The sequence below is a fragment of the Protopterus annectens genome, chromosome 4.part1, assembly GCF_019279795.1.
Source record: "Protopterus annectens isolate FY-2018-M chromosome 4.part1, PAN1.0, whole genome shotgun sequence".
NCBI lineage: Eukaryota > Metazoa > Chordata > Ceratodontiformes > Protopteridae > Protopterus > Protopterus annectens.
In genome coordinates this window covers 247,340,151-247,361,142 of record NC_056734.1, presented here as the reverse complement: position 1 = coordinate 247,361,142, position 20,992 = coordinate 247,340,151, and positions in this window count along the sequence as shown.

Below are 20,992 nucleotides of genomic sequence, written 5' to 3'. Positions count from 1 at the left end.
AGTATTAGAAAGTAAGATGCAAAATGAGCAGTTTGGTTTCAGATTAAGATGCAATACAATTAACTTAATGTTTGCACTGGGACAGATACTTGTGAAGAAGCGAGAGATAATAAAAGACTTCAACTGGGTATTATTAAACTTGGAAAAAACATATAACAAGGTTCTAAGAAAGCTAATTTGGGCAGTCCTGCAATGGTTCAAAATCCTAGAGAGATAGGCAGAATTAGTGCAGGCTGTAGAAAAGGACCCGATGACTCAGAAGTATGAGCAGTGCTCAATCTCACCGTGCAGTGGGTGTGCACTAGGGTTCAGCTCTGAGCCCACTGCTGTTCATAATGGTGATGGACTACATTAGCAAACAGGTCGGAAGGGACAGATCAACAAAGCTGCTGTATGCAGACAATGTGGCATAACAGGCAGACTTAGAACGAGAACATATATTGAATGAAACATGGTACAGATAAAACAGTTCTAATGGCAGCAAATGAGGGAAATAAGAAACTGAGAAATTTGACAGAAGGAAAATAGTGAAACAGATTAACAGCTTCAAGTATTGGGAAGGGGGGTTCAGGAGAAGGGAAATCTGAATGAGGAGGTCAAAGATAGAACCAGAGGGACTGCAGCCAACAAACAGAGAGTGCCAGTTGTAGTATATGACAGAAGAATGTCAAAGATGCTGAAAAGTAAGATGTACAAAACAGTGGTGCAACCAGTACTACTGTATGGTATACAAACCTGGGCAGTAAAGACAGAGCAGTTGAGGAAGCTAGGAGTGATGGAGCTGAAATGCTTGTGATAGGTGGCAGGATGCACACTGTGGGACAGATGAAGAAATGAGGACATAAGCACAGAAACCAGAGTAGCTCTAATCACAGAAAAGGTCAAAGGGAACAGAGCATGTGCAGAAAACCAGAAGACACTCTGGTGGATAAGAACTGGAACAGTCAGGAAGAAGGCAGTAGAATACAAAGGCATCCAGCAAATAGGTGGATGGGTCATGTAAGAGAAAACCTGCAACAGTCATGGCATGAGTGTCAAAGGTAGGAGTACAGTGACATTGAATAGGGAGAGAGAGAGAGAGATAACAGCAGTTGGCACAGTGCCCTGACCCCATGGAGAAAATGGGAAAATGGGGGGGGGGTGATGATTATGATGATGATGAGGAGAAGGAGGAAGATTCCACTCACCCTCATTATGTGACACCCCAGCAATGCTTTAAAATGTGTATGGGCTTAGAAAACTAAACTGGTGCATAATTCAAATGCTAATGCACTTTTAGATTTGTGAACTATAATGTTAATATTATTGCTACTTTTGAATTCTCAGCATAGTTCTGAAATGCAAATGTGATTCTAGGCTGTGCCAGCTATATTTTTATGTTTTTAATTTAACTTTGCAAATGTTTTGTTCTCATCTCAGCAAGTTCACTGCATAATGTACTGATAAGAGCAGTAACTGTGATAACCCAAAAAAAATCCAGTTCTTATAATTACAGTTCAGTTCTCTCTGCACCATTTACTATAGAGATATTGCATTTTAGTATCTCTTATATCATGCTTATAATGCATATGGCCTTGCTCTTTTTTGCACACTGACGTTTATGACAGGCATATATAATGATGTATGTGTGTGTATGCATATATATATATATATATATATATATATATATATATATATATATATATATATATATATATATATATATGGATCTACTTCTAAAGCTCAAAAGGCCAGATTACAGAATGGGATTTTTGCAAGATGACAACATTGAATCCTTGATTTCCTGAATGCGAGATTTTTATCAGGATAAGTAAACACTTGCCCAATATGAGGAAATATGCCCTTTTTCCCACTGTAGTACAATCCCAGAGTTGGTATATACTTGGGGGGTGTGGTGGTGCAGCCCTCCACCTACGTGGGTTTTACATATTGCAGTGTGTTTCCATGCATTTTTGGGCAAGTGTTTACCTACCCTGGTAAAAATTTTGCTTTTGGGAAATCAAGGTTTTGATGTTGTTGTAGTGCAAAAATCACTTGTATGTATATTAATCTACTTCAAATGATCGAACTTTCAAAAGTTCGAATTTCATATGGCCGAGACCATGTGATCAAGCATATGAAAGTTCGAACATCAAATAAAAAACTAAAAAAAAAAAAAAAATTACCTGAATGGTTTAAGCAGGGGAGCAAGCACCCCTGCACCCCACCACACACCCTGCTATTTATATATGCTACTCTTCCCATTCTGTACTGTATGGAGATCTCCGTTATAACCGTTCAAACTTTCAAAAGTTCGATCATATGGTCTCCGCCATATGAAATTCGAACTTTTGAAAGTTCGAACATATGAAGGGGACCCATATATATATATATATATATATATATATATATATATATATATATATATATATATATGTGTGTGTGTGTGTGTGTGTATGTGTGTATATACAGATTATGTATCCATGAATAATGTATCCAAATATGTTGCATGTGTTGAAATTAATGTTTTAAAACTCTCTTTACATCATATCTGTATAAGTAACTTTTATGTTTACCTCAGATCTCAGATAGTTTATATATATATATATATATATATATATATATATATATATATATATATATATATAGAATCATCTTACTTCTTACGGATTGTATTATATAGATAGATAAATAGGTAGAGAGAAATATCCACGTGTTTATAATTTCTTTCCTTTTGCTCTTTTAGCATTCTTTGTTCAGTTGCCTCACAGTCATTGTTTATCTTAAATCAGTTATATTACATTTGTACTACTTCATAGTGACTTTTATAAATTGTATTTTAATGACACCACATACCATTTTATTTACTAGCATTTCTTGTCATAAGAAACATTATATGCATCTAGTAATAAAAGTTCATATATTTATATGTAAGTACTAGGCAATCAGTCTACATACCATTACATGCCTAGACAACAACCAATGTTCAAACGTTCACCCCATCCTACCTCCTGTAGGAGATCGTGTACGGGGATAGGGCTTTTAGATGGTCTGCATATGACTTGTTATTTACTATGTGCATTCCTTTTGTTGAGAAACATCTGTGGTCTCTCAAACTGTTGCAAATGCTTACTCTGATGAGAGCTGATTTTAGAGGAGCAATGACTTTCTTGGACTTGGATGTAACATAGAATGAATTTCTCACCACAATAGACATATAGTATTCAAAGATCAGGTTATTGTTAACATGTGTTCCCAAATTCCTGACCATTGGGTTTACTTTTTTTTTTTTTTTTGAGATTTGCCTTGATTTCAGAGATGTAGGTGGTGAAAAGGACCTATTTCTACTTTGATTCCACCAAAATAGTTATCTTGTTATATAGACTATTTAGGTTGGAATTCCACTGTAGGGAGGTTGTTGCAGGTAAGGACTATCTTTTCAGTGTAACTAAGCAAGTGAGAATAGATGTCAGAGACACAGGTGTTGCAGCATTAGCAATGTGGCCTTTTAGAAGAAGATTACAGCAGAACTTATTTAGGTAATCAAGTAATTGAAGGATTGCCTTTTAGGAGTCCTTAAACACAATGGAGTGTTCATGGGACATATCATAAGTTCTAAAGGCAAAGGTTACTAATGATTTATGGTCTAATTTAGTAAGGGAAAATGATACAAGTGGAGGTGTGTAACAAAGGGCCATACTTGCGAAAATGAGATCAAAGGTATTTTGGCCACATAGTATGATAGTTAACTATTTGTACAGCTCTGAGCTTGCTGACCACTGATGGTGTTGGCCAGCCAGTGTATTGATAGACATATGAAGTCCCCAATATAGACATGTTGAGAATTTTAGTTAGAGCATTAAGATAGCTATCTTGGACAGTGGGGTGCTATATAACTAGCTAGGAAATAGAATGTAATCTTGTTAGACTGAGTTGGATGTCAAGGCACCTAATCTGGGGTGGTAGTTATTCATGGTATGCTATACATAATATTAAAAAACATTTTGTTCTATAGAAAGTATTAACATCTTGCATTCTTGCCTAGTATCTTTATGAAAGGCATTTGTCCAGCAAGGACCATTTCTGAGTTAATTATTTCTGATCTTACCGGAATGTCTGAGTTAAGTAAAAAGGTCCTAACCCTTACATATTGTTCTCAGAATGTCAATTTCAGCAAGCTACGCTGCATAGCACCCCACATATCAATTCTCGGATTTCAAGAATTAGCTGAGAAGCTACAATATCTCTGTGTAAGAACTATATCTGGTCATCATCCTTCATTTAACAGGCTGATTTTACATCTCCCACATGTGTGCTGACTATATCACAGAGGACTCTAAACCTCTTTAGCTTGTACACCCTTTATTCATGCACACATCTCTTGCCACCTGTTCTTTTTCACAAATCACATGCTGCTTACTGCATTGTCCACTGTTGTCAGCTCTGCTGGGCAAAATATAGGCTTTATAGCTCCTAGTAGAAAGTTTAAAAAAATCATGGCCCCTGCACTAAGGTATGAAGGCATGGGGAATACTTACCTTCTGCCCTTCCTACACAATCATTGAAACATAGAATAATATAGCAATAACCCACGCCTGGGTGTGGGTAATGCTAAATTTACCCACGGTTGGCGTGGTTTGGTCGAGGCGAGCCAAACAAAGACAACCGTGGGTAAATTTAGCATTACCCACACCAGAAGTGGTTATTGCTATTATACCATGACATTATTTAAGAAAAGAAACTATTACTTTTCTTAAATAATGGCATAGTATAATGCCTGTTTACTGCCCTTCCGCAGATGTCTGGCATCCGCGGCAGTTCTGATGTACTGCGCGCCTGCGCAGTACATCAGAGCTGTGGGCAAAAGCAACGGAGAAAGCAAGATCTCCGTTGCTTTTTTTTTAGTGTTTCGCTATGTTAAATGAGTTTAACATAGCGAGACAGTTTTAAAATAAGCAACGGAGATGTCACCCCATAGCAACTCCACGTTTCTGCCTGTAATATGTATTCTTAAATAAGAAAAAATTATTTTCCAAGATAATATCTAAAAATCTACAGACTAAAGAAATCTGAGAATTATTAAAAAGTTTACCTTTTACTAGAAAACTGCGTACCGCTTCTACTCCCTCGTCATGGGGAATGCAGGTGTACAAAGAGTTAACATCTAAAGTAAAAATAATATGTTTTGAAGGATCAAAGATCCTTTTTTCTTGAAAAGCCTTTACTTTATCTAAGAAGTGCCAGGAATCTTTAATATAAGATGACTGATTTTCTAATAAGGGACCTAATAAAGCATCAATAATTAAAGAGATTCCTTCGACAGGAAGGTCCAAATCAACTTTTTTGGGACATTGTCATATGCTTAATTCAAGTCTAAGGCATGTCCATTAGAACTCTTTTTTTCCATCTCCAGATCTTCTCTATTATTTTCTCACTGCAAGCACTAGGTCTGTCGTAGTACGTCTTGATCTGAATCTGAACTTCTAATCTCCCATATTACTTTTTATTTCTGTACATACTCATTTACCCATCATGCTTTCTGTGATTTTGATACCTCTGTACTGTCTACAGTTGGTAATGCTTATTCTGCAGTGATTTGGGATGTGCCTTTCTATCCATACCACAATGAATACCATGGGAAGCCATTTTCCCTTGATTCACCTAGCATCTTGATTATATCTGCCATGGCTTCATCTGAGACTGCTGCTTTCCCTGACTTCATTGTCCTTAGTGCTTTTCCAACTTATTCTATGGTAGGTTCCTCTTCCTGTTTTGTTAGAGACTGTGCATGGAGCAGTACATCTTCTGTGGAGCTTTCTTTATTCAGAAGCTGTTGGAAGCATAGTTCTCAATCTCTTAGCACATAGAATCAGGACAAAGCCAAAAGTAATGGGGAACAAAGCCCCAAAAAATAGGGAACCATTTTAAATATTGCTCTTACATACGATCATAGGAGGTTACTAGGGTAATGGCTTTGGGCGCCTTACAAGCCTGGCCAAGAGATTATCCCCAAAAAGAAACCTCAGTCAGTACTTGTCGCCCCTATCAATGAGGGACACAGGTGGAACTGCTGCAATAAATTGGTGGTTTCTCATCAAGGTTGCACTTGATGAAGGCCAGTGAGGTACTCTGTTTGATGTGTATGGAAAGTTCATTCCAGAGATGGGGCAGCCTCTGGGAGACAAACCTCTCTCCACAGGTTTTGTTGATGTTACATATTAGATTCATGCCTTTCAAGCTAGTAATGTGCAAGGAGTTAGACTTACTGATATGGAGCATCTCTAGTAGGGCAGGGCTTGAGATGCCTTGTAGGTGAGACACAGATCACCTCTGAGCAATCTGTATGATACCGAGTAGAGTGATAATGATTTAAGCCTGTCCACATAGTACAGGTGTTAGAGACCATGGCTTCTCTTTCTGATGTATTTCTTTGGCCTTTCCAGTTGGTGCAGATGTTTGGAGAGGTGCATACCAAATGGGGCGTTATACTCAATTATTTGACTAATGAGAGAGGAGTATAGAGAGGTAAGAACCTCCTTTTTTCTGGGTGCAATCCCTTTACTTATGAGATGAACCAATTAAAAGGCTTTTCTGACCACTGCCACTACATGATGATCGAATGCGAGATTATTGTCAATTTGTGTACCCAGGTCTCTCACCACAGGTTGTGTGTTTAGGGGGTTGCTGTTGATGTGGTAATCAGTAGGGGCCATGTTTCTGCCCAATGGTATGATGATACATTTTTTTGCATTTATCTTGAGAGCATGACTTTGGCACCAGTCATTAGTTGCTGTGAGACCCACTTGCAGTATGTTAACATCATTTAGGAAGTCAATGACAGCACCCAACCTACAGTTGTCCACAAACTTGGTCAGCCATAGGCATTTTGTCTTTGCCTGGACCTCTGAGAAATAGATGCCAAACAGCAGGTTCCAAGGACAGACGCTAGGGAACTCTACTAGTGATGGTTCTGCTATCGGAGGTGGAGGTGCCTACTTTGACCTTGAAGGTTCTTTCGTTGAGCCAGTTGGCTACCCACCTGATGAAATAGGGATTTACACCAAGCTGTGTTAGCTTTTCAATGATGTCCAAGTTGGCGATTGTGTCAAAGCCCTTGGCATCAAGGTAAGCTGTATGTACTGACTGTCCCTCATCCAGGACCTTGGTGACAGTCTCAAAGAAGTTGACTCAGTTCAGCAAGCAAGATCTGCCCTTGACAAATCCAAACTGGGTGAAGTCAAGTGCTTGGAGATTGCCTATGTCCTTGTTTATGATATCCATGATAATATGCTCCATGACTTTACAGATCAGACTTGTCAAGCTAATGGGGTAATAGTTTCCAGGGTCAGTAGTGGCACCACGTTTGTGCAAGGGGATGACAATGGCATTTCTCCACTCTGCTGGAATGACGCCTATACTTAGGCTATGGATGAATAGGGTGGTCAATGGCAAACCCAGTTCTTGCTGGAGATGGTGGAGAATACAGCCTGGGATACCATCAGGTCCCATGGAAGTTATGTTCTTTGCCTTGGATAGGGCCTTTAACACTTGGGGCAGGATTCACGAAGCCTCCATGTAAGAGTTATAACTCTTACACGGAGGCTGCAGTTAAATGGAGTGATGTCAGCATGCTCTGCATATTCATGAGAGCATGCTGAATCACACCTAAGGCTAACACGGTCCGTGGAAGACAGTAGGGGGCATGTCCGTAGGCCGAGCCCTGCAAGCGGACACGCCCCCAGAAGAGTAAAATTGCCCAAAGTAAACACCCACGACAGAGGCCATGGAAATGTGAATAAACACAACACAACACATGCCCCCACAGACTATGAACATAAAATATATAAATGAACATGTTATATATTTTTTTTAATCGTAAAGATGTTTGCCCGTGAGTGTGCTCGTTTGCGTGGGCGTGCCAGTAGCTTAGCCACAGCTAGCAGTCAGTGGAAAAGGATATAAGAACTAAATAAGCAAAGTAAGCCAAGAGGCAATAGTGTAGCGGTAGAGACGTCGGCTGAAGAGCAGGCATTCATGGTTCGAGCCCCCACAACACCAATTTTTATTTATAGTAAAATAAGCACGAAACAAGTCCCTGACAAACATGTACACATATAAAATCATAGTTCATGTATAATGTAATGAAATAGTCCATTTATTTTGAAGAAATGTGAGATAACAAAATAATAAAAGATGCCAGATGTGCCTATAGCTGAGCTGCAGTTTAACAAGGTGAGTGCATCTGCCCGTAGGTGAGCAGTGGTTTAACAGGTGCAAAATGAGTGCCCGTAGGTGAGCAGTAGTTTAACACACTGAAACTGTGTGCCCCTAGCTGAGCTGAGCATAATATGCGTGCTGATAGCCAAATGAGGTGTAAACCAGTGTACCCCGTTTGCGCGGAGCTGCGCACCATGCCAAAAAGCTAACCGACGGGCAACATTGAGCAAGCCGTATCAAAACTGCCTTTACACAGACACACCCCTCGGCCTGTCTAGACAGTCATAAAAAATAAAAAGCAGTGGCCAGGTTTGAACCCAGGATACTATACACCATAGGCAAGGTACTAAATCACTAAGCCATGACAGTAGTACCTATAAATGCAGTAATAGCAAATATATAGGAATGAATACAAAGTGGAGCATGACAAAGTTTTGTGAAGTTGATACAATTCCAAAATGGCCAATCACAGATATGTGCGGGAAAAACGGCCTATATAAGCCCCATAGGCGGGAATACACAGCATAAATGATTGTAGAACTGACTTGCAGCCAGAATGACAGGAGTAGGTGAGGGTAGTTGCTTTCGAGCACAGAGGTGGGGCATTGAGGAGTCCAGATACATGGTCTGGTTCCTAGTCCACAATCATGAGGCCCAACTCATGCAAGGCCAGGTCCTGTGGGGAGCATATAGGGCTGAGGCGTGGGACCGGTTGGCTCATGATCGCACCAGTGCCACAGGGATTCCAAGGACTGGTGAGCAGGTTCATCACCACCATGCGGACCTGAAGAGACGCAAGCAGGACCAATTGAACCTTTGGATCCAGGAGGCCCGGCAAATGCCCAACGCCCCACTACTGAGTAAGTTACATGTAATTATGTATGTAAGAAATTAAACTAGCTGATATTATGGAGATGTGTATTCCAATATTACTTCATTTATATTACAGCTGCAGGTGTCCGTTCTGCGAACCGCAGAGCCTATGGCAATAGGCTGGTGCGGTTGCACCACCAGGCAGGTCAGTAATCCTCTCCCAGTAACTGTAAAGAAATATAAAAGTATGACAGTTAGCAAAAGAGTGCAGTGTAGTCACTAAGTAATAGAATGTGCAAGTAACAAGTGTAAGAGTGTTTGCAAGTATTGCTGGATTACAAAAGTGTGTTGCAGTCTGTAATCCAAACAGAAAAATGAAAATGTCTGAAATAAAGTCTGAAATAAAGATGCCCCACCTGTAATATAATAGTACACAACCTGCAGCAGGCTGAAAAGTACAGCTGCAGAAGATGAGCAAATCACATGTGCGAAATATACCCCTGTTGAAATACTGAAACATGACAGAAGTGAGACTGCTGGAAAGGATTGTAATAACTACAGGTAAAACATGTCAATAAAGCCTAGAAGTAAGTACCATCCTGAATAGTAAAATGAAAACAAGTGAGAGAGTGTGAGAAAGTGTCATGAATCCACCAATAAAGTAGTAATAACCCCTGAATAAAGTATACTGCAGTCAGTACAGAATGAAATGCATGTGAGAAGCAAAACCAAACAGCGAAATCTGTTCAAAGTGTTGCTGCAGCTGGTATGTGTATCCCAAAATCTGGATATGTTGCTCTCAGTCTGCAATATGCAGATAGTATGATTGTCTGACATACCAAACATTCACAGTTGTCTATAGCTATATAAAGCAAATGTAGCAGGATGATGTAGCTGAACAAAGCTAGATATGAATGTGTATGAAGAACAATAAAATGTATATTGATGTAGCAGTAACAGTCCTATCACCAAGTTGAAGTAGTTATCATATAGGAAACTGGAGTTAGAACAGTAGTGTGTATATATGTGCAGCTATTAGAAATGTACAGCATATGTATTGGTATTCGAATGTGTTAATATTATTTTCTTCACCCCACCCTATAACCACATATAACCCAATCCAGCAATACAGTAGTAATAACCCCTGAATAAAGTATACTGCAGTCAAGACAGAATGAAATGCATGTGAGAATCAAAACCAAACAGCAAAATCTGTTCAAAGTGTTGCTGCATCTGGAATGTGTATCCCAAAATCTGGATATGTTGCTCTCAGTCTGCAATATGCAGATAGTATGATTGTCTGATATACGAAACATCCACACTTGTCTATAGCTATATAAAGCAAATGTAGCAGGATGATGTAGCTGAACAAAGCTAGATATGAATGTGTATGAAGCACAATAAAATGTATATTGATGTAGCAGTAACAGTCCTATCACCAAGTTGAAGTAGTTATCATATAGGAAATTGTAGTTAGAACAGTAGTGTGTATATATGTGCAGCTATTAGAAATGTGCAGCATATGTATTGGTATTCAAATGTGTTAATATTATTTTCTTCACCCCACCCTATAACCACATATAACCCATTCCACATGAAAATGGTATGTGCAATCACAATTAACATACCTGGACATTTGTCCTGTTGGGTCATAAATATTTGCATGTCCGTTGATGCATCTGCCCTGTTCATACATCCAAACCTGATGGCCTGTTGTCATCAGTCAACCCTGCATGTTGTTGGACTGTGTATTGCTGTTCAAATTATGCATGTGTTATTCTCGCTGTTCAATGGTGTGAATATCTGGGTGTTTGGTTAATGGGAATACTAATGCATGCTGTTACAACTAATTGTGAATGGTATTATATGTCACTAACCCAAACTGTCATGACATAATGCAAAACATAGGACGACAGGGAAGGCGGGTTCCAGCGGACCCACCTCTCCCACCTCAGCTGGCGAGTACACCTGGTGGACCCTCCTCCGGTGGCCCTGTGCCACCTGCAGGTGGAAGCGCTGCAGGGGATGGGGCTCGTCCCCCCTCTGCAAGTGTGGCCGGAAGAGAACCACCACTCACCCTCAGTAGCGTCCGGACTGTGGTGCGTAGGGAGATCCAGGACTCTGTTCTTGGGCCCCTACGCCAGCTTGAGGCACAGGTGGCACAACTTACGGGCATGCCTGTTGCCCGGCCTACACAGCCCCCAGCACAGCCCCATCCTGGGCAGTGAAGGAACAGTGGCAACTGCCCATGGGTGGGGATATCAGTTCCACTGTTGCCATCTGTGGGCTCATGGGCTCTGGATATCCAAACCTCCGTCCCCGTCAATTGTGTAACCCCCCCCCACACATGTCATACACCGCCCCTATATGTGTCTTGTTTGTCTTGTCTGTTGACCTACCCAACCTACCTCCCCAACTATACCGACTTCCTTCACCTGACATACCACTCTCACCTGAAAAAAAAAAAAAAAAAAAAAAGGGCACTCTGTACCCACAAAAAAATTACGCCCCATACATAGCTGCCCATTCCGCACACATGTCTGCTGGACATGGAAACTATCAATTACAATTGGCTGTACAACAAGTATTATTGTTGTCCTGACACCTCTCTCAGGGGTGGAAGGTCTCAAATGTCACACCAAATTAGATACATATGCACAGCTGTTGCTGATGAAGAAATGGGCAGCTATGGGCCTTACCTACATCCCTCCTGCAAATCCCAAGCTTGTTTCCCTACTGTCTTACCCTCTTTGTGACCCCTTTTTCACCACTTTCCTGTCTCCCCATTTTCATTTCTTTCAAAGAAAATAGTGCGGGTGTGCGCCAGAGTAAGCACTGTTAAGCGGTTGTAAGCGGGTGTGCTCGGAGCTGACCACCAGTGAGCATGCGGGAGCTCCGCGCAAACCAGCACTAACCCGGTTACAACTGCTTAAAAGTGCCTTAGTCACTCTGATTGACAGGTCCTGTAGTCAGTTCAAAAGCAAAATAAAATCCCACTGTCATTCCCGAACCCAGGACCTTGGAAACAGTAGTCTGCATAACCTACCACTAAGCCATGATTCTTATACTGGAACATTGTGCTAAAATAAATATATCATGTAATAGTAGGAATGAATGTAAAGGGAATATAGGATGTGTAGTACACAAAGCATGTCATTTAGAAGTACTGTCAAAACTAGTGGATTTCCATAATAGTAGTGTGTGAACAGAAACAGCCATGCTATTTGGTAGCTAGTAGGTAATAATGTCAGTTAATGTACATATATAAATGTATGTATATTTACATATATATATATATATATATATATATATATATATATATATATATAGTTGTAGGTGTCATTGTGCATACACACTTACTACAGGGAACAGGAGAGAGGAATGGAGAAATGTGAATCTACAACACAGCCTGAATCATGAGAGAGATACTAACCTTTACACTCACAGAACAGTGTCCACAGCATACCAGCATGGACCCGCCCTTACAATCTGAAGGGCAACGCCTATCTCACATACCCTTTTATAGCACTGTCCTGAAATCACAGTGAGAACTGCAATCAGTACACAACTAGCTGCATGCAGTTAGCAAATGCTGGCTTACAATTGGTGCAGAGGCCATCACATGGACCTACGCAGATACCTACAAAAGCATCCTGTACTAACACTCCACACATGCAATACGTTCATTGCACTGTCTGGAAGCAGACAGAGGGAGAGAGACAGACAGAGACAGAGAGTGAGAGAAAAAAAAATACACATGCTACACACCGAGTCTAAGCTGTCAGCAGTGACAGTAGCAAGCCGTGCCAGCAGCAGCAGGAAGCAGAAGTAGTGGTAACGCAACCAGCTGCGACAAACACAGGTAATGTAAAGTAGCAGGTTAATAGTCTGCATACTGTGAACCCTCCAAATGTGTCATAGGTCTGTATCTATAGGTATGTCCATGTGATATGTTGTGTGTGTAGTTCCACCAAAAGGGGATGACTATACATTACATGTCAGTCAGTGTTAGGCCATGATCCTGGCAGCAGTTGTCTGTGCGTTGCCCTCATCAATGGCTGTAGTGACTGTTTTGAAAGGTCAGCCAGGTTCAAAAGGCAGGATCAGCCCATCACAAAGGCAAACTGGCCGGGAACAAGTGTCTGCAGGTACCCAATATCGCTGTATATCTTCCCATACTGAATAATTCCATAGCTTAGCAGACCAGGCTGGTTATGCTTATGATGTGGTAGTTCCCAGGGTCAGTAGAGGTGCCTCCTTAGTGGTGTGGGACCACTGTTGCTGTATGCCAGTGTCCAGGTACATATCCTGTAGTACGGCCAAGGTTAAATATCAGTCTTATATGCGGTTGTATGTCCTCTTGGAGTGCATGTAGCACACATCCAGGGATACCATCAGGTCACAGTGATGCTGTGTGTTCTGCTTTGCTGAGGGCGGCCCTCACCTGGACATGTGAGATGATAGGGAGGTTACATTCAGCTGTGATAAGTATTTCAACTTGTGGGGGAGAAGGAGGGGGGATACGTGCACCGAACCTGTCTGCAAGAATGTTGCCAATATCTGTGTGTTCGGTGAATGTTAAGTAGGTGTGTATTATCTCAGAGCATATCTGAGGCATTTGGTCCATATGTGTAACATAACTGAAGAAGGCCTTGTGGTTATCTATAGTGTTTGTGGCCATTTTCCTCCCAGAGTAGGCTGTGGCCATTGTTATGAAAGACCATAGTGTATTACCAGTGCTGACGACAGATGCCTTCCCTTAATGTGAATCTGCTCTGTCCTGCAGTAGCCTCCTGCTATTGTTATACAATCTGCCTCTGGCTGGGGTCCACCGGACAGGATGCCTAACCTTTGTGCATAGGGTCTGGGTTAGAAATGTGTGTGCAAGTTCCATGCAATCTGTGGGATGTCCGTGGTAAGCATTCGCAAAGGGGTCAGCAGTGTGGGTTGTGGCTTCCACTGGCCCAGTGAGCTGCATGGATACCATCTCAGTCCTAACAAGTGAATAACTGTCAAATCACATACATATCAAAGTAGTCTACTGTGCCGGTGGTGGTGGTGGGATATGTATATCCAGGCCGAGTAACTTGTGTCCACATCACACTAGTGGATGGTGTTCCACATACAGTACCTTGGTATAATCCCCCAGAGTGAGGTTGTGCATTGGACCTGTCGCAGTGTGCTGACCGATGGGGCATGCCACTATGTTGTATGGAATGTGGCAGGTATTGTTGCACAGGTGTTGGCTGAGCACTGATATCTGGCCATGTACTTGTGTATCCACCATGAGACACACACATGCAACATATGGGAGTAGTAGTATATCACTACACTTGAGTATCATGTATAGTATGTGTGCAATATATTGCTGACATAGTCTGTTGATATCCTGTTTGTGTTCTCTTCCAGGGAGATGGCGCGTCAGCATAATCCCGCCTACTCTGCAGCGGAAGATGAGGAGATATACCAGAGCCTGGTGCGGGAGTATGACATACTGTTTTCCCGCACCAGCCAGAATCAGCAGGAGAGGGCTGCACTGTGGCAAGACCTTGTCCGTAGGGTAAATGACATTGGCACGCATAATAGGACATATGAGCAGGTATGACATCATTGCAGTGATTTAATCAGAAATGTCCATCAGCGTGCGTCAGATATCCACAGGCAACAGGTTGCCACAGGATGTGGGGTGGCCACACATCCCCCCCTCACCAGACTGGAGGGGCTACTCCTAAGTGTTGTGGCACCAGCCCCGGAACAGCAACAGCAATACACCTGCATCATGATGGAGGCTGGATCCACACAGCAGCACGAAATGGAGCATGCAGGTAATATGCCATATGTACACTTGACTGTTCTGTACACTGTTAGTTTATGCATGTGTAAGGTGTGTCCGTGGTATGTAGCTGTCAACATAGTATGTAATTGTGCATGTGTGATATTGGCAATATCATCAGCTGACGTGTGAAAGGCAACTGGTGTACTACTGCACTGTATCATATGCAGTATCAACGGCACAGTTGTGCCCACTGACATTAATTTCCTCATTTCTGCAGGTCCCTCCGGGGTTACAGCAAGGCAGGCCATCCATGCTGGTGAGTGTGTTTAACAATACCTATAATAGTCCTGATAGTGCTAGTAATACTAGTGTAACTCAGTAGTGCTCTGTGTGTATACTGCGGGGTGTGCATGTGTGCATGTGTGCAGGTGTGCCTGTGTCCACGTGTGCATGTGTGCATGTGTGCATGTGTCCACGTGTGCATGTGTGCATGTGTGCATGTGTGCCTGTGTCCACATGTGCATGTGTGCATGTGTCCACGTGTGCATGTGTGCATGTGTGCATGTGTCCAAGTGTCCACCTGTGCATGTGTGCCTGTGTCCACATGTGCACGTGTGCATGTGTGCATGTGTGCATGTGTGCATGTGTCCACATGTGCATGTGTGTATGTGTGCCTGTGCCCATGTGTGCATGTGTGCATGTGTGCATAAGTGCATCACTGGTAACATTGTGTGGACACTGTAAACTGTGTTTCCTGTCTTCCTCCCACAGGTTCTGGTGCTGCTCTGGTGTCCTGCAGCAGGGAACCTGAATCTGGTACCACAAGTACTGGTAATGATGATATCTGTGTAATGGTACAGGAAGGTGTGTCAGGGTCCACCATTGGTCAGCCAATTGACAGTACACAGCTGTCAACCCCATCATTGCGCACAGTCATCCTGCCAGTACATCCTTTGTCACCATTGTCCCTAGGTGATGGACAGGATACAGTGGGCATTGACCAGGGTAATGTGGTATCTGTGGCACATGTTTCCCCACACAGCAGCCATGGGCAGGGTCCTGCGATGGTACCACACAGACAGTTGCCCATGGGTTCTCGTGGGAGCATCCGTGGGTGTACTGCCTCTGGCAGACGTGCCCAAAGAGGTCTGTCAACTTCAGCTATGTTTCGGGCTGTCATGCAGGCACAGTCGTGTATGGAAAGGTACACCAGACAGGGTCTGAGGGAGCTGAGAGCATGTCGCACAGCCATGACTGACAGTATGCGTGACATCTCGGATGCTATCCGTAATTTCACCGATGTCATAGACAGACATTGTGGGGACATATTACAGCAGTTCCACAACCAAATGTCCATGAGTCAGGGCAATGGTGGGCAGTTGCGGCATCGACGTGGCCGTATGCCAGCAACAGCAGCAGCTGGCAGTCGGCGCGGATGACAACAGGCACACGCACGCCCCCATAGTGCCAGCAGCAGCCCCAGGAATGCTGGGTCTGTGCTGTCATCGGAACGCCCCAGGAGACCACGTGCACGTGGCTCTGGACAGTCCCAACAGGGACCTGTGTCCAGTCAACACACTCCTGCTTCTGATGACAGTACCCAGTCTGGCTTAGTACTGGATACGGTCCGTAGCACCCCTGCCAGGCACAGGTACCGTGTCCGTGCCCACAGACACTGATCTATATGACCTGCCAGGTGCAGTCTGTGGCTGTCCACAAACCCCTGTATATGGCAGCCATGAGGTGGAACTGTGTGCGTGCATACACACATGCGAAATGTTAGCACCTAGGGCTACCACATACATGCACACACTGCACCAACAGTGCCCCACCCTGTACTGCTGTCCCTCACCAACACACATACACATACATGTCAATTGGTGGTATCAGTGGCAGACTCAGGCATACCTAATTCACACCCTGTGCATATGATGACACTGTGCCACCTCCTGCAATCTCCAACATCATTGCGGGAACAGGTAAACACGTTGCTGATGCACAGGGTGACTACATAGAAGTGTATTAGTAGTATCATGTTGGTAACAGTACAGTGTGCTGATATGACTGTGTGTATATCCCAGCATGCCTGATGCAGTAACCGTATGACTGTCCTGAATTGTTATCTGTACCCATAGTATGTACCAAAGTGTAACAGCTGCACATTATTGCATGCCGGTGGTAAGGATTTCAACAGACAGCCACATACATGGGTAGCACAGGGGGGAAGCTAATGCAAGTAGTGATATGCAATGATGGACATGTACAGTAATGGTGTCAAGTTGCCCACAACAACTATGCAATGTGGATGTTTGCGCATGTTGATATGTGTGCAGTACCAATGTAATCCAAATCACAATTAACTATGACATAATATCAGTTCTACCATGGGCATCTGCGCTGTGCATTCCTGGGTACATGTTGATAGTGCCTACATATTTGCACTGTTACCTACTGTTAGTGTTACCCCTTCTTTGTTGTACAATGGACTACTTCCAGCCCTGCTTACTGTAGCTTTGTTTGCATGCATGTTCGCTTGGGGTTCCCTGGAACACTGCTTCCACCTGCAATGCAGAGTTACAGTGCTTCTGTGGACTCCTAGTGACATCTGCATAGTGTACGATACGTATGTCAAGTTTACACATGACAGAACGTCACTGTCTGTCCTGTTCGCATGTACGTTGCCTGTGACACATTGCACATGTCTTACCTGGCATTTACCCACATGTGCAGTCATATATGCCAGTGCTATGAAACAGTAGCAGTACACCCACACATACACACCTTCAGTATGTTGTTCCCCATTGGCCCTATGTGTTGGTACTTACCATGGCAATCACACTACTAGGGTAGCATGTGCAAAGGTAACCTGCGAATCACCTCTATGGTCCAGTTGTGGTTTATGTGAGTCATGTGGCAATGTCACAGCTGCCACATGTATGCAGTCAACCATCACCCTTGGCCAGGAACGTACAACACATGTGTGGGATGCCACCACATAGCCATTCTGGGGACTGAGCACTCTGAACCCAGTAATGCCATACCCTGTCAGGTGGCATGTCATACTACAGTGACTACAATACCAGTCAGACATAGACATGCACTGACAGCAAGCTGAACACACTGGGGCATACGTGGGGACTCAGAATAGCATCCTGCCTGAGCATCACACACCTCCACAGCTGGCACACAGGCATATGTTACGTCGGAACAGAGCACATGCCACACATGGCACACACATCCCATGTGTCACACACTCACAGCCTGTAGGGCTACACAACACACCTGCTACAGATGTGTCAGTTACCTGTCTTGGCCGCTGCAGTGGGGTCCCGCTCAACAGGCTGCACATGGTGAAGGTCACAGTGATATGCCTCAGGGGCACTATGGTCCACCACAAAACACATGCATACAGGTCAGTCAGAGGCATGGACACATATGACTCAGTCATTGACCATGCCACTATGGATGACCTGAGACATACCTCCCTGGACTACATGATAGGGAACATAGAAGGGATCTCTCAGCATGTGGCATGGGCCAGTATGAGCCTGATCTTGGTTGCCATCATACCCTCACCAGGTATGCTACCACTATATGTAGGAAGGGTGTTGTATGTCTACATTCTGCTCAGTCTCCAATGTCATTCATAGGGTATCCGCTGGCTGTCAATGTGTGCTTACATGCTAGGGAAGCCACAATGATGTGCCAGGGGCAGCTTGCACATGACACCCATGGCCCAATGTATATTGGCGAAGCTCCTTGATACACACATACTGCCTTATGCTGCAGGACACGGATTACATAGCCACCTCCGCGGGTATCACACAGGTTAGGACACTAACAGTGCTGCTACACAACACCGGCAGTGTACACCGCAAGATGCATGCACTGGACACTGTCCTCAGCACGGTGAACTGCAATGTCTGCACAGTACCAGAGTCCTGGTACTGCCAGGTTATGCCTCATACCATGCCTGTCGTCCCCTACACATGTAACACACATGGACAGGGGGGTGGTATCCCAAGGCACCACAGATACACACACCTCCAGGTTGTTGGCACAGCACAAAGCATCAGGGCCTATTCATGTGCAGCTAACAGTGTGTTGGACTGCCATCTGTTTCATAGCCTGGCACACACAACCCTCCCATACACAGGAAAACCACCTATCCTCCATAACAACACTGGCAATATGACAGTCTCAAGAACTGTCTTTATATGGCTGGACTGCATCCAGCCAAACATTGTGCGTGAGCATTACTGTAGCTACAACACACTAGTTGAAGGGTTCCCAGCATGTGGTCACTGAATTGCAGTGGAATGACATGTTACCACTCCCACAACAGGTGGGAACATGCAGCACCAGTACATTGACTACATGTAGACTATATGGCCCAGACCAGATGTGTATCCCCTGCTGTAGGTATTTTACCATATACACCCACACTGTATAGACACATACCGAGTGCGGCCCCTGCACAGTAAGACACAGTCATATTATTATGCATTGCAAATACCATTTATCCACTCGAGGCATGTGTCAGACATGGTAACTACTGCAGGTCACAGGTATTTATGTGTATGTGTCACACACATACATCATGTGTGCAATGCCATTGCTGGTTTAGGCAATGGCATGCATTGTTATGCACAAAGACCCACACAAGGTCATAATGTGTGATACAACCACATGTGGCAGTTGTGGGTTACCAAAACATACCTATCTGTACTCTGACAATGTTAATAGACCCAGTAGCAGAGCGCACTATTGCCATTACTGGCCAACTAGCCCTGTTTGGCTGTGCTGATAGTGTGGTGACATCCCCTGTGTTTACTGGGGGAATATGCAGCATCTGGAGTATTGTAGTATTTGCTAAAAGGATCTGTTCTCTCACACTTGCATTTACACACACCCTACTACCCCCACACACACTTGCCATTTGCAGGATTCATACCCCTATCTAACTAGGGTCATGACACATGAGAGAAACACATTAGCGAAGCACACTATTCAGATTACTAGATGGTTCCTCTTCTCTGGCTGTACATATAGGGTGCTGACATCATCAGTGTTTTGAAAGGGTAATGTGCATCAGGTAGTGTGATCTCCTGATTGCCAAAACTAACATGTTTTGCATACAGAATTGCACACACACAAACTCCCCACATCCAAACACTTGCAGGTTTCAAACCCATAATTAACTATGTTATGACACTTGAGAGTGACGCTGTAGCAGATTGCGCTATTCAGATTACCTGTAGATGTCTCTTCTCCAGCTGTATGTATAGGGTGCTGACATCATCACTGTTTGGAAAGGGTAATGTGCATCATGTAGTGTGATCTCCTGATTGCAAAAAAGCACATGTTTTTCATACAGAATTGCACACACACAAAGTTTCCACCTCCAAACACATACACATGCCATTTGCAGGTTTCAAACTACTACCTAACTAGATTATGACACTCGAGAGAGACGCATTAGCAGAGTGCACTATTTGAATTACTGGGAGGTTTCCCTTCTCCTGCTGTACTTATAGGGTGCTGACATCATCCGTGCTGAGATAGGGGAATGTGCATCCTGCAGAGTGCTTTCACAGTTGCCAAAAGGGACATCTCCCTCACACAGACTTGCTCACACACTAACCCCCATCCACACACACTGGGCAGTTGCAGGATTCAAACCCCTACTTAACTATGTTATGACACTCGTGACAGATGCATTAGCGGAGCGCGCTATTCAAATTACTGGGAGGTTTTCCTTCTCCTGCTGTACTTATAGGGTGCTGACATCATCCGTGCTGAGATAGGGGAATGTGCATCCTGTAGAGTGCTTTCACAGTTGCCAAAAGGGACATCTTCCTCACACAGACTTGCACACACACTAACCCCCCTCCACACACACTGGGTAGTTGCAGGATTCAAATCCCTATCTAACTATGTTATGACACTCGTGACAGATGCATTAGCAAAGCTCGCTATTCGAATTACTGGGAGGTTTCCCTTCTCCTGCTGTACTTATAGGGTGCTGACATCATCCGTGCTGAGATAGAGGAATGTGCATCCTGTAGAGTGCTTTCACAGTTGCCAAAAGGGACAGCTCCCTCACATAGACTTGCACACACACTAACCCCCCTCCACACACACTGGGCAGTTGCAGGATTCAAACCCCTACCTAACTATGTTATGACACTCGTGACAAACGCATTA